Source organism: Stomoxys calcitrans, chromosome 5 (genome assembly GCF_963082655.1).
Source record: "Stomoxys calcitrans chromosome 5, idStoCalc2.1, whole genome shotgun sequence".
In the NCBI taxonomy this organism is placed as follows: domain Eukaryota; kingdom Metazoa; phylum Arthropoda; class Insecta; order Diptera; family Muscidae; genus Stomoxys; species Stomoxys calcitrans.
Genome location: NC_081556.1, coordinates 67,545,820 through 67,559,829, shown reverse-complemented (window position 1 = coordinate 67,559,829; position 14,010 = coordinate 67,545,820). Strand labels below are relative to the sequence as shown.

The 14,010-nt window shown below is 40.4% G+C and overlaps 1 protein-coding gene across 1 annotated transcript in view; it reads left to right on the top strand.

Annotated features, from left to right (window-relative positions):
* The window catches only part of LOC106092497 (high affinity cAMP-specific and IBMX-insensitive 3',5'-cyclic phosphodiesterase 8-like), a 287,871-nt gene that overhangs the window by 188,973 nt on the left and 84,888 nt on the right, over positions 1-14,010 (top strand). Inside the window, exon 6 of the mRNA XM_059370600.1 lies at positions 7,161-7,264. The gene's annotated coding sequence lies outside the window, so the exon portion shown is untranslated. The remainder of the gene's footprint in view (positions 1-7,160; positions 7,265-14,010) is intronic.

Genomic DNA, 14,010 nt, shown 5'->3' with positions numbered 1-14,010 from the left:
TTCAAAAAAAAATTCGGACCACAAATGAGGATTTGACAGACCGAACAAATTTCGGAATGCCGATGTGGTCAAAGTGTTATCTCTAGCTGTAGACAAGCCCGCTTCAATTGACGCATTGGAAGACAATAGTGAAGCATTTGTTCGTATAATACGGGCCGAAATGTTGGAAAGAGTTTGTCAAAATTGGACTAAGCGGATGGACCATTTGTGGCGCAGTTACGGTCAAAATTTGCATGAAGGAATCTACAAACATTACATTATATGCAAATGCAAATGTTGCCCATGAACATTCCACTAAGGAACAGGGGCAAACTTCTCACATATCAATGAGTGCAGTCCGATTCAAGTTTAAGCTCAATGATAAGGGGCCTCCTTTTTATAGCCGAGTCCAAACGGCGTGTCGCAGTGTGACACCTCTTTGGAGAGAAATTTTACATGGCATAGTACCTCACAAATGTTGCCAGCATTAGGAGGGGAAAACCATCGCTGAACGGTGGCCTCCATTAAATTATATGGGCCGTACTATCTATTCAAATAAAAATTTCATGCGTATTCTTTTGAATTTTATATGTTTTATTTGAAAAATTTTCCTATAGCTCTTAAAAAATCAATCTTTATATATGTTTACCAACTTTTTAGAGCGTCAAACGGTAAATTGGTTTCAAATTTTGAATTTTTTTTTTTTGCAAATTTTCACTTCTATGCAACAGCTTCTTTGCAGAGCAACTTGCTTATTAAAATAGCATTATGTTCTCTGTTTTATATACCCGTAATGATGGTCGCCTAAATGTTTCCGCTATGTCATGAAATGCCACGCTTGAATGTCTGTCAATGTGTTTTGGGGTATCATATGGAATGGTTGTGGATTTCGTCAGTGTTTCAATTATTTAAGCATATCGTAATAGGATAATGGTATGCAGTGGCAACAGTCACGCCCTGTTAAAGTTCAGTTTTTGCAGCCTTTCAATATATACCCGGTTCCTCATTAATTATTATACCCTCCACCATTTCGTCATTCTGATTGTAACTACTCGAAATATTCGTCTGAGACCCCACAAAGTATATATATTCTTGATCGTCGTGAAATTTTATGTCGATCTAGCCATGTCCGTCCGTCCGTCCATCCGTCTGCCTGTCGAAAGCACGCTAACTTCCGAAGAAGTAAAGCTAGCCGCTTGAAATTTTGCACAAATACTTCTTATTGGTGTAGGTCGGTTGGTATTGTAAATGGGCCATATCGGTCCATGTTTTGATATAGCTGCCATATAAACCGATCTTGGGTCTTGACTTCTTGAGCCTCTAGAGTGCGCAATTCGTATCCGATTGGGATGAAAGTTTGCACAACGTGTTTTGTTATTATATCCAACAACTGTGCCAAGTATGGTTCAAATCGGTTCATAACCTGATATAGCTGCCATATAAACCGATCTTGGGTCTTGACTTCTTGAGCCTCTAGAGTGCGCAATTCTTATCCGATTGGGATGAAATTTTGCACGACGTGTTTTGTTATGATACCCAACAACTGTGCCAAGTATTGTTTAAATCGGTCCATAACCTGATATAGCTGCCATATAAACCGATCTTGGGTCTTGACTTCTTGAGCCTCTAGAGTGCGCAATTCTTATCTGATTGGGATGAAATTTTGCACGACGTGTTTTGGTATGATATCCAACAACTGTGCCAAGTATGGTTCAAATCGGTCCATAACCTGATATAGCTGCCATATAAACCGATCTTGGGTCTTGACTTCTTGAGCCTCTAGGGTGCGCAATTCTTATCCGATTGGAATGAAATTTTGCACGACGTGTTTTGTTACGATACCCAACAACTGTGCCAAGTATGGTTCAAATCGGTCCATAACCTTATATAGCTGTCATATAAACCGATCTTGGGTCTTGATTTCTTGAGCCTGTAGAGGTCGCAATTATTATCCGATTTGCCTGAAATTTTGTACGACGGATTCTCTCATGACCATTAACATACGTTTTTATTATGGTCTGAATCGGTCCATATAAATCGATCTCTCTATTTTACTTCTTGAGCCCACAAAGGGCGCAATTCTTATTCGAATTGGCTGACATTTTACACAGGTCTCCAACATATAATTTAATTGTGGTCCAAACCGGACCATATCTTGATATCGCTCTAATAGCAGAGCAAATCTTTTCTTATATCCTTTTTTTGCCTAAGAAGAGATGCCGGGAAAAGAACTCGACAAATGCGATCCATGGTGGAGGGTATATAAGATTCGGCCCGGCCGAACTTAGCACGCTTTTACTTGTTTGATATTTGGCACAAAGACGTCTCACGAAAATTTTTTGTAAAAGTAGAACTTTTATTTTCTATTTGCCTTTTTATACCCTCCACCATAGGATGGGTTTGTAACCCCTTCGAATATGCGTCTAAGACCCCATAAAGTATATATATTCTTGATCGCTGTGACATTTCGTCGTGACAAGTCGAACTAGGCATGTCCGTCCGTCTGTCTGTCTGTCGAAAGCACGCTAACTTTTGAAGGAGTGAAGCTAGCCGCTTGAAATTTTACATAAGTAATTCTTATTAGTGTAGGTCGGTTGGGATTGTAAATGGGCCAAATCGGTCTATGTTTTGATATAGCTGCCATATAACCCGATCTTAGGTCTTAACTTCTTGAGCCTCTAGAGAGCGCAATTCTCGTCCGATTTGACTGAAATTTTGCACGTAGTGTTTTGATATTACTTCCAACATTTGTGCGAAGTATTGTTTAAATCGGTACATAACCTGATATAGCTGCTATATTTATGTTTAAATCGGTACATAACCTGATATAGCTGCTATATAAACCGATTTGGGATCTTGACTTCTTGAGCCAATAGAGAGCGCAATTCTCATCCGATTTGGCACAGATTTTGTACAACGGCTTCTCCCATGGTCTTCAACATACGTGTGCAATATGGTCAGAATCGATCTATAGCTTGATATAGCTCCTATATAAACCGATCTCCCGATTTTGCTTCTTAACCCCGGATTGGACTATAACTTGACATAGCTCCTCCTCCGTCCTTATTCATTATTCTTTGTTTGCCTAAAAAGAGATACCGCGCAAAGAACCTGACAAATGCTATCCATGGTGGAGGGTATATAAGATTCGGCCCGGCCAAACTTAGCACGTCTTTCTTGTTTCCTATACAGAATTGTTGTATATAAGAAACTACTTTCTGATATTGATATATGATTTTTTATATGAGTAATGTCCATATCTCTACTTACACAACATAAGCCCGCATGGTTCGAAGTTATGAGCAAATGTGTTAAAGGTCCATCACTGCTCAACGAATATCCATATGTTGTCATGTGTCTCACTTTTGGTCTGCATATGTTTTTTTGGTACTTTTTCTATAGAATTAAACACTAAAAAATCTTTAGTATACTTATTACAGATATTAACTTATATCTGATACTAGCTGACCCGGGCCCGCTCCGCTGCGCCTTCTTTTACTTTATATGGAACAAAAGTTTCCTTGGAATATTTATTTTCGACAATTAAAGATCTTTTAGTGAAATACCATGCTACGAAAATAGTATATCGCTTGGCTAACAGTTTAACAATATAAGTGCCTTTATCTGAATTCCATATGATCTTTATTGGTCTACGAATTTACGTTTGGATGTAAGGTGTACTCTATTCTTAAAATGCTTCATTTCAGCCCGATATTCTCATGATGTCTGATTTAGTGGTGTTTTCGGGGGAGAGGTGGTCCCCCAGATACTTGGCCCTGAAAAAATTACAGCATCGTGCTCTTTTCTCACATACCATTTATTTAAACCCCATATTGCCATTGGCTTAAGAAGAGTTTATAGGATGAGGCGTCCCCCAAAACACATGGCCCCGAAATTGGTTATCAAATTAGTTTTCCAATCTCAAATACCTTTCATTTGAGCCACATATTGGCATGGTCGAAAAATGTTTACCCTTTGGGGGTGTTTTGGGGAAGGAATAATGCCCGTAATACATGGACCTACGTTTGGATATCAAATTCGTATTTTACTCCCAAATACCTTTATTTGTGCCCCATATGCGATGGTCCCTAAAAGTTGCTGTTTATGGGGTATTTTGGGAAAGGGGTAGATCCCCAAAAAATTGCTCCCGAAAATGGGTATCAATTCTTACTCTACCCCCAATACCTTTCATTTAAGCCCCACATTGTCATGGTCGGTAAATATGCCCGATTTAAGGGTGTTTTGGGGAGTGGGGTGGTCCCCCAATTCTAAGCCCTGAAAATATATCAGTAACGTGCTCTATTCTTATATATCTATATATCATTTATTAGAACTCCATATTGCCATTGCCCTCAAAATTGGATATCAAATTCGTTTTCTAATCTCATTTAAACTCCTTATTGCAAAAGTCAGCAAATATGTCCGGTTTGGGGTTTTGGCCCTAAAAACTATGAATATTTAGTTCCACTCTCTTTAAGAACTAAATTGTCTTGGTGAGCAAATATGTCATATTTGGGGGTTGTTATGGTGGTGGAACGTCCGCTAGACAGTTGGCTCCTAATGTTAATCAAATACGTGGTCTACTCCCAAATACCTTTAATTTGAGCCCCATATTTTCATAGTCGGCAAACGTGACCGGCTTGGGGGGTGTTTTGGGGGATGGGCGGCCACTCAGTGAGTTGACCTTGAAAATATATATCGGATTCGTGTTCCACTTTAAAAACCTCTTATTTGAGCCTCATATTGCAATAGTCAGAAAATACTTCCTATTTGGGTGGTGTTGTGGGGGTGGGGTGGCCCCATAGACAATTTTCCCCAATATTGATATCAAATTCGTGCTTTACTCCCAACTACCTTTCATTTGAGCCCCATATTGCTATGGTTGTAAATTTGTCCCCTTTGGGGGATGTTTTTGGTGAGAGGTGGCCCCCCAAACACTTGGTCCTATATTTGGATATCAGATTCGAATTCTACATTCAAATACCTTTTATTTAAGCCCCATATTCCCATGGTCAGTAAATTAGTCCTGTTTGGGGGTGCTTTGGGAAAGGGGTGGACTCCTAGAAACGTGGTCCCACATTTGGATATCAGATTCATATTCTACTCGCAAATACTTTTCATTTGAGTCCCATATTGCCATGGTCGGTAAATATATCAGATTTAGGGGTGGTTTGGGGCTTGGGGTGGTCCCCTTAGCACTTTGTCCGACAATTCGATATCAGATACGTTTTCTTATCCTAAATACCTTTCATTTGAGTCCCATATTGTCGTGATTGGTCTAAATATATGTTTGGTAGGTTTTAGGGTGGGGCAGCCCCTCTAGGTACCCCATCCGAAATTTGGATACCAAATTTTTATTTTTAGGGTACTATACGAGAGCACGCAAAATTTCGCTTAAATCGCACCACCCATCTCCGAGATCTGGCGTTTCTGAAAATTAGGGTAAGGGGGAGGGTCCGCTCCCCCTTCAGATATCAAAAAATTTAGTACCCTATTTTCACCACGGGGTCATTATGCACCATCTGTGCAAACAACAAACAAACAACCAAACAAACACAAATTAATTTTATATATAAGATAATAAATGTTTATATGCAAGAATCTATATCTTTGAAAAGTATTTTGAATTTGGATAATTTGATCATGCTAAAGTATTTATTAATGTGATAATAAAGGGTGATTTTTTTGAGGTTAGGATTTTCATGCATTAGTATTTGACAGATCACGTGGGATTTCAGACATGGTGTCAAAGAGAAAGATGCTCAGTATGCGTTGACATTTCATCATGAATAGACTTACTAACGAGCAACGCTTGCAAATCATTGAATTTTATTACCAAAATCAGTGTTCGGTTCGAAATGTGTTTCGCGCTTTACGTCCGATTTATGGTCTACATAATCGACCAAGTGAGCAAACAATTAATGCGATTGTGACCAAGTTTCGCACTCAGTTTACTTTATTGGACATTAAACCAACCACACGAATGCGTACAGTGCGTACAGAAGAGAATATTGCGTCTGTTTCTGAGAGTGTTGCTGAAGACCGTGAAATGTCGATTCGTCGCCGTTCGCAGCAATTGGGTTTGTGTTATTCGACCACATGGGAGATTTTACGCAAAGATCTTGGTGTAAAACCGTATAAAATACAGCTCGTGCAAGAACTGAAGCCGAACGATATACCACAACGTCGAATTTTCAGTGAATGGGCCCTAGAAAAGTTGGCAGAAAATCCGCTTTTTTATCGACAAATTTTGTTCAGCGATGAGGCTCATTTCTGGTTGAATGGCTACGTAAATAAGCAAAATTGCCACATTTGGAGTGAAGAGCAACCAGAAGCCGTTCAAGAACTGCCCATGCATCCCGAAAAATGCACTGTTTGGTGTGGTTTGTACGCTGGTGGAATCATTGGACCGTATTTTTTCAAAGATGCTGTTGGACGCAACGTTACGGTGAATGGCGATCGCTATCGTTCGATGCTAACAAACTTTTTGTTGCCAAAAATGGAAGAACTGAACTTGGTTGACATGTGGTTTCAACAAGATGGCGCTACATGCCACACAGCTCGCGATTCTATGGCCATTTTGAGGGAAAACTTCGGAGAACAATTCATCTCAAGAAATGGACCGGTAAGTTGGCCACCAAGATCATGCGATTTGACGCCTTTAGACTATTTTTTGTGGGGCTACGTCAAGTCTAAAGTCTACAGAAATAAGCCAGCAACTATTCCAGCTTTGGAAGACAACATTTCCGAAGAAATTCGGGCTATTCCGGCCGAAATGCTCGAAAAAGTTGCCCAAAATTGGACTTTCCGAATGGACCACCTAAGACGCAGCCGCGGTCAACATTTAAATGAAATTATCTTCAAAAAGTAAATGTCATGGACCAATCTAACGTTTCAAATAAAGAACCGATGAGATTTTGCAAATTTTATGCGTTTTTTTTTTAAAAAAAAGTTATCAAGCTCTTAACAAATCACTCTTTATTATAGAAGATACTTAAATTTTGTTGGATTTTGTAGAGCAGTTTATTTTTAGAATACAATTCGGACTAGCCGCAAATTGATAACATGAAGCACACTTATTATGTTAGTTCTCAATATCATATTCTTGTCCTCCTTTCTCTGTCCTGCTAAACAATTACTTCTTAAAATAGATTATTGACAAAATAGTAAATTCTTTGCAGGTACTGGTACCTCTGGAACAAGTTCATCGGGTGGAGGACGGCCCGGTCATCGAAAATCATCCCCTGCGTTAACACCGGACGATGACACAATTGATCAAAGACAGGTAAAAGTAGTTCTTTCCTATACGCTTTTCATATAATCTTAAAAAATGTAATAAAATATGCAACAATTGGTATGATAAGAGTAATATAGGTTACCTGACACAAAATGTAATCAATGTAATTATAATTTCGACGTACAGCCTGCAAACCTGTAGGGTATCAAAAGGTCAGCCTTGGCGGACTGAAGCCCGTCCTTATTTGTTATACCCACCACCAAAGGATGGGGGTATATTCATTTTGTCATTCCGATTGCAACACATCGAAATATCCATTTCCGACCCTATGAAGTATCTTGATCAGCGTAAAAATCTAAGACGATCTTGACATGTCCGTCCGTCTGCCCGTCTGTCTGTTGAAATCACGCAACAGTCTTTAAAAATAGAGATATTGAGCTGAAACTTTGCACAGATTCTTTTTTTGTCCTCAAGCAGGTTAAGTTCGAAGATGGGCTATATCGGACTATATATTTATATAGCCCCCATATAGACCGATTCTCCGATTTAGGGTCTTAGGCCCATAAAAGCCACATTTATTATCCGATTTTGCTGAAATTTGGGACAGTGAGTTGTGTTAGGCCCTTCGACATCCTTCGGTAATTTGGCCTAGATCGGTTCAGATTTGTTTATAGCTGCCATATAGACCGATCCTCCGATTTAGGGTCTTAGGCCACAATTACTATCCGATTTTGATGAAATTTGGGACAGTAGTTGTGTTAGGACCTTCGACATCCTTCGTTAATTTGGCCTAGGTCGTTCCAGATTTGGTTATAGCTGTCATATAGACCGATCCTCCGATTTAGGGTCTTAGGCCCATAAAAGCCACATTTACTATCCGATTTTGATGAAATTTTGGACAGTGAGTTGTGCTAGGCCCTTCGACATCTTTCGTCAATTTGGCTCAGATCGGTCCAGATTTGGACATAGCTGCCATATAAACCGATCCTCCGACTGCAACTTGGCCCAAATCGGTACAGATTTGGATATAGCTGCTATATTGACCGATACCTCGATTTAAAGTCTTGGCTCCATAAAAGGCACATTTATTGCCCGATGTCGACGAAATTTGGGACAGTGATTTAAGTTAAACCCCTCGACATACTTCTGCAATATGGCACAGATCGGTTCAGATTTGGATAAAGCTGCCTTATAGACCGATCTCTCGATTTTAGGTTTTGGGCCCATAAAAGGCGCATTTATAGTAAGATGTCGCCGAAATTTAGGACAGTGAGTTGGGTTACGCCCTTCGACATTCTTCTTCAATTTGGCCCAGATCGGTCCAGGTTTGGATATAGCTGACATATAGACCGAACTCTCGATTTAAGGTTTTGGGCCCACAAAAGGCGCATTTATTGTCCGATGTCGACGAAATTTGGGAGAGTGATTTATGTTAAGCCCTTCTACATTTATTGTCCGATGTCGCCGAAATTTGGGACAGTGAGTTGTGTTATGGCCTTCGACATCATTCTTCAATTTGGTCCAAATCGGTCGAGATTTGGATATAGCTGCCATATAGACCGATATTGAAAGTCTTGGCCCCATAAAAGCGCATTTATAATCCGATTTCACTGAAATATGACACAGTGACTTATGTTAGGCTTGTCGACATCCGTGTCGTATATGGTTCAGATCGGTGTATTTTTGGATATAGCTTCTAAAAAGACCAATATTTTGTTATACACAATTGAACAATGACTTGTACTTATTAGTATTTGGTCCAAATCGGAACATATTTCAATATAGCTGTTATGGGGCATAAGGTATGTATTTTTCACCGGATTTTGACTAAAGGTGGTTTACATATATACCCGAGGTGGTGGGTATCCAAATTTCGGCCCGGCCGAACTTAACGCCTTTCTACTTGTTTTATATATGTTTCCTTTTTATTACAGCACTCAAATATTGATTGTGCAATGGTTGTATTGTGGAGGCCACCATAGCGCAGAGGTTAGCATGTCTGCCTATGACGCTAAACGCTTGGGTTCGAATTCTGGCGAGGACATCATGAAAATTCGCAGCGGTGGTTATCCCCTCCGAATGCTAGCGACATTTGGGAGGTACTGTACCATTTGGTATGGCAGCCATATAAAAACTTCTCCACAAAGAGGTGTCGCACTGCGGCCCGCCGTTCGGATTCGGCTATAAAAAGGAGGCCCCTTATCATTTTGACATGGCAGAATACCTCACAAATGTAGCCAGCAGTAGTAAGGAGTTAACCACCGCTATAAACTTTTCTAACGATCGCTCTCGCCGTTGTAGACGGACATGCTTACCTCTGAGCCACGGTGGCAAAGGCACGAAGCAACAACAAAATGAAAGACACAATCATTTATTTGTTTGTTTTTTTTCTCCTGCACACCAAGGCAAAAGTCTTATAAATTACAGTGTAGGATTATAAATACAATTAAATATCCGAAGCAAATAATATTAAGAGCATAAAGTGTGATTGTAATTGAAATATAGAACTGAATCATATTTTGATCAGTGTTGCCTTTTTTTGTAGGTTCCTACCAATTGGGTAGGCTGACCTCTATTTTTGGTAGGTTTTTCCAAACTATAGATACCATATTAATCACTGAGAGAATTTCCGGGGATAACTCCAAATTATCTCAATTCCTGTCGTTTCTGCGTATCCGTTAAGAGTGCAGAGTAAAATCAGAGGGAGAACTTGATCAGATCTGCTCCATACTCACTGTTACGGCACAAAATGGGTAGTAAAAGCGCATTTATGGGCTCAAGACCTTAAACCTCCTGACGCTTTATCCAAACTCGACACGGTCGTTCATTGAAATCGGGACAGACAAACGAATTTTATGAACTCAATTAATCATGTCGGGAAATCGATGTGAAGGGTGCTATATCAAGATATAGGCCAAATTCGGACTTTGCGTTTAATTTTTATAGGCTGTAGAGTGATTTCAACAAACAGACGTACATAAATGACTGAATCGCTTATGAAAATCATGACGATCTAGCTGTATTTGTATGACGATCTGTATTTGCTTTGTGGCGTATATATGTATAAATGAATGTGTTGCAAATGGAATGGCAAAGTGGCCAACTCTTTGATGTTGGTTATAAAAACATATTCCGCATGGTAGGATTTTTCTTAAATTTTGGTAGGAAATAATTTTCTTGGGTTGCAACACTGATAATGATATAACATTATGATGAATAGAAAAATTTTAAATAAAACGTGCTAAGTTCGGCCGGGACGAATCTAATATACCCTCCACCATGGATCGCATCTGTCGAGTTCTATGCGCGGTATCTTTTCTTAGGCAAACAAAGGATAATGAATATGGACGGAGGTGGAGGCGGAGCTATATCAAGTTATAGTCCGATTCGGGGCTCAAGAAGCAAAATCGGAGATCAGTTTATATGGGAGCTGTGTCAAGCTATAGATCGATTGAGACCATATTGCACACGTATGTTGGAGGCCATGGGAGAAGCCGTTGTACAAAATTTGTGCCAAATCGAATGACAATTGCGCTCTCTAGACGCTCAAGAACTCAAGATCCCACATGGCAGCTATATCAGGTAATGCACCGATTTGAACCATACTTCGCACAGTTGTTGGAAGTAATATTAAAACACTATGTGCAAAATTTCAGTTAAATCGGATAACAATTCCGCCTTCTAAAAGCTCAAGAAGTCAAGACCCAAGTCTACCCCAATTTATTTTAAATTCGAAAGTTGCTTCTGTTACTGCGAAAGGTCGCAACTGGGTGCAGAACTGGCCCAACGGCGGTGACATTTGGTTAAAGTCAGAGCAAAATCTTGTACTGCTTGCGAACATACTATTTATAGGCCGATCCTTCAAAATGTGGTTGCCTTTGCGAATATCTTAGTTTTATAATGATTGTTTTGGCAAATCAGCTTCAAGAAGTTTTTTTTTGCGTTTATTTGAATTTGCTCTATATTTTACAAAAACAAATTGGAAAATTAAGCAACTATAACAGTTAAATATCAAAAAAAAAAAATTAGACCAATTTTTACGACGAGCCATCTTCGTTCTGCTTAAATGGTGCCGCAAATTTCTCCTCCCAACTTCATCGAAAATCCGTTTTTGATGGAAAAGATGTCACGTAAAAATTGCATCCAACTATTGCCGTATATGACTATAATTGGTGGTAGAACTAGAACTATTGGGTTGCCCAAAAAGTAATTGCGGATTTTTTAAAAGAAAGTAAATATATTTTTAATAAAACTTAGAATGAACTTTAATCAAATACACGTTTTTTACACATTTTTTCTAAAGCAAGCTAAAAGTAACAGCTGATAACTGACAGAAGAAAGAATGCAATAACAGAGTCACAAGCTGTGAAAAAATTTCTCAACGCCGACTATATGAAAAATCCGCAATTACTTTTTGGGCAACCCAATAGATACATTCTTGATGCATTGCAAATCAAATGGTAGACCGTTCCACTGACATAAAGTCCCAATAAAAAACTGTCTCAGAAACCGGACAATGGCCTTCAAATAACCAATGGCCAACATCAGCGTCTGTTCCCAGGTTAGAGGCGGCTGGCGGCGAGCGTCGAATCTTGAAGCAAGCGGCTCGCCACAACGAGGGATACATGCAATCTCACAAACCCATGCGGTTGGGGCGCTGGGCCAGTAACCCGCCCCGGAAAACATAGAACTACTATGAAAAACAAAGGAATAGTAAAAACTGACGACCCACACAAACGAAAAAAGGACCATGATTTGCGGTTCTGCCCCTGGAATGTCCGCACTCTTTATAGGGAAGGTGCAGTGTACGCTCTGGCGAATTTGTTAGAGAAGTACAAGACAGATATTACCGCCACACATGAAATGCGATGGACTGGGAATGGCGTCACTACAACACCAAACGGTAGCTGCCATAACACGAGGCATGAATTTGGCTGTGGATTTGTGGTTAGTCAGAGACTGAAACACCTTGTCTCCAGCTTTACTCCGGTGGACGAGAGGCTAGCCACAATCCACATAAAAGCCAAATTCTTCAACATCAGCCTTATTTGTGCCCATGCCCCGAAGGAAGACAACGACGAGCGGACCAAGGATATTTTCTACGAGCGCCTAGAGAGAGAATATGACAGCTACCCCGATAGATAGGGAAGGAAGACGAAGATAGGAAAGGAAGACATTTTTGGTCCAACAGTCGGAAAGTTTAACCTCCACGAGGTAACGTCCAGTAATGGGTGGAGGCTGATAGATTTTGCCGCGGCAAAAAACATGGTAGTTAGTAGCAGCAGATTTCAACATAAAAATATTTACAAAGCCACATGGCTGTCACCCGATCAAAACACGAGAAACCAAATTGATCACGTTGTGATAGATGGAAGGCATTCATCCAGCGTGTTAGATGTACGATCGATCCGTGGAGCGAATATAGATTCGGATCATTACTTTGTTGCAGCAAAGGTTCGCACCCGTTTGAACATGGCGAGGAAAGTACGATCTGACACTGAATGGAAGCTGGGCATTGAAAAGCTGCAAACACAACAGATGGCATCGACATACTTCACTCGACTGACCCAACTGCTTGATGAAAGCACTCATTGTTCCGATGATATAATGGCGCAGTGGCAAACTATTGCCCACTCCATGGAAAATGCCGCGAAATCCGTACTTGGGTACCGAAAGCCTCTTCCAAGGAAACCATGGTACGCCCAAGAGTGTCGAGATGCTACTGAAGCCAAGAATGCGGCATATAGAGTAACCCTGCAATCGGGAGAATGGGAGAAAGGAGAAACGTCTATTCCGCAGAAAGAAAAAGGAAATGGAAAGACGTGAGTGTGAGCGAATTGAGATGTACAGGAGTCAGAATGAAGTCCGAAAATTCTACCAAAGAATCAAACATCAAACCGATGGCTTTGGTGCAGGCACATCCTCCTGCAGAAGGATGAAGAAAAAAATCTGGTAACTGACACAGATAACATGCTGAGGATATGGAAAGAACATTTTACCCAACTGCTAGTGTGCGACGATGGTGGCGAAGAGGATACCGCAGAACCAATCCTTGATGATGGTATAGAATGTTTACCCCCTAGTCAGAATGAGGTCCAAGTAGCAGTAACCCGACTAAAGAACAACAAGTCGGCAGGAGCCGACGGGTTACCCGCTGAACTATTTAAGACCGGAGGCGACACGCTGATGACGTATGCATCTTATCTGCCCAATCTGGCTAGAATAACGTATAACCGTCGATTGGAACCTCAGCATTCTATATCCGGTACACAAGAAAGAAGACAAGACGGAATGTGCCAACTACAGAGGAATAAGTCTCCTCCCCAACGCATACAAGATACTCTCGAGCGAACTCTATGAAAGATTAAAACCTAAAGTCAATGAGATAATTGGGCCCTATCAATGCGGCTTTAGACCTGGTAAATCCACCCTGGACAAGATATTCACACTGCGCCAAATCCTGGAAATGACCCGAGAAGGACAAATCAATACCTTCTATCTCTTTGTTGGCTACAAAGCCGCCTTCGATACTCCTTTACGTTCAAAGATATTTCAAGCCATGTCTGAGTTTGGTATCCCTGCAAACTTAGTAAGACTCTGCAGGATGACACTTGCTGATACGCGTTCCTCAGTAAGAATAGGAAAGAATCTCTCCGAACCATTTGTTACCAAACGAGGTTTCAGACAAGGAGACAGCCTGTCGTGTGATCGCTTTAATATCCTGCTGGAGAAGATTATACGAGATGCAGATGTGAATAGATATAGCACACTAATCACAAGAGAACACATGCTAA